Genomic DNA, 1,836 nt, shown 5'->3' with positions numbered 1-1,836 from the left:
TTACGATTGGGAGCGAGGGGCATCGAAGCACCGTTTCAAGCGTCGTGTGGGTGAAATAACCAATTTGGGCTAATTTCTCAGCTCGTCCAATTTTCGAAACGACATAACGCCAAAATGGCGAGCCTGCCAGCAGCGGCTGGAGTGCAGCTCGATTTTCAGTGGATGAAGGGAATCAGTAACTGATAGATGGGAGGGATAGTATCCTCAGCTTGCGCTTCGTCTGTAGCTTCGGTACCTTCTTCAAAGGACTTCGCCATCACTAGCACTCTCTGTTGTCGATAGTTAGCTGTAAGGTTCACTCTGTAGCAAAACGTGCTTGTTTGCTGGGTCACCCGCGTCTGCTGTTGCTAATCTCCTGTTGATGTTGGAATATAGAAACGGCAAACGTACTTGAATGTAGCTTTCTATCTGCCCTGCCGGCAGAAACGGTATTGGGCAAACGAAATGCGAGAAGTTAACGAGTGGGCAGAGCTTGATATGGCTTCTAATAACATACCTTGTAACATCTCCTTCTCGAGGCAGAAACGCGTACATAAGTAAACGTTCGTGCATAGAAATGGAAAGCTAGGAAGGTCGCACACGATAGCAGGGAAGAGCTCATGCTACCAGCGACCTAAATTGATTAACGCCATTAAGAAGAGGACGTTGCTGAAATTGTGTCGAAACTATAGCAACGTAATAGTTAGATGAGTTGGGCAAAATGCAGTCAATCGGTGTCTTTCGACGTCCGTTGGAATCCAAGTGAGTGCCCTTAATGGGCTAGCAAATCCGATCCCAGATCGATGCTATCCGAATCATTCAGAATTGGACAGATACTTCAACAAGATCCATAGAGAGTCAGAGGCTGACTGCGTATATGTCGGTGCGGGTACGGACGTGTTGTATCGCCATAGGAGATCGCTAGTGGGAGGTGGACATTCAATTGGCTTGAAATTGGATCGCCTTAATGTTGTTATGCTACATCGTTCACGAGTTAGGCATTAAATTGCGAGATAGGGAGCAGGACAGAGCGGTTACGTAGATGTAGGTACAGTCCCGGAATGAGGAGAACTCTAAGAAAGCAACCATTTTAATGATATCTTATTATTATGATCATTATTTCTGATCTGCGCTCGACACTGGCCGGCCTCGTTTGACCTGGCTGCAGCGCTCCTATACGTAAAGTAGATAGGACAGAGGGCAGTAGCAGTTCGATTAATCAAAGCCGCGTTGAACTGAGTGGAAAGACTATTCTTAGCCGCACTTAGACATGTCCCTAAGCTGCGGACGTAACTAAGTATCCTTTTGTCATTTTATGCTTATACGCAAATGTATTACTCCTGCGAAAAAAAAAAAGCTATTTAGCGGGCCATCGCCTGACATTTCCGTTGTCAGTTGCTGGCCGATATGGTATCGAACCGATGTGTTCGTCGGTGGAACGATACCCAAAGTTGTCGGTGTGCACAAGATAACAAAAGTTCTCTTGCTAGTGTCGGTGTTTATTGACGCCTCGGGAGCTTTCGACATCTAGCCTATGAATTTGTTGTATTCCACAGCTCCATGGCGGCGACGTTGCTGAGACTGGCTACAGTCTTACAGCGGCCACGAAGTCTACTATTCTAGCTATAGACCACATCAAATCAGCTGTATTAACAACCGGGCGTATCGACTCCTGCGGCGGTAGCGGTGGCGCCCCGGTAAACTTCACCTTAGAGACAGAGAGAGAGGAAGGGGGAGGAGGGAGAGAGAGGGAGGTGTCGCCATGTTGCTTAGCGCAGCAAAGTGGATGTGCTGGCTTGTCATCTCGCTCAGAACGACCCGCAAAGAAGCCGAGACAATCATCCAGTTTTTTGTCCC

Source organism: Varroa jacobsoni, unplaced genomic scaffold (genome assembly GCF_002532875.2).
Source record: "Varroa jacobsoni isolate VJ856 unplaced genomic scaffold, vjacob_1.0 scaffold_1304, whole genome shotgun sequence".
In the NCBI taxonomy this organism is placed as follows: domain Eukaryota; kingdom Metazoa; phylum Arthropoda; class Arachnida; order Mesostigmata; family Varroidae; genus Varroa; species Varroa jacobsoni.
This window is presented reverse-complemented; position numbering follows the sequence as displayed.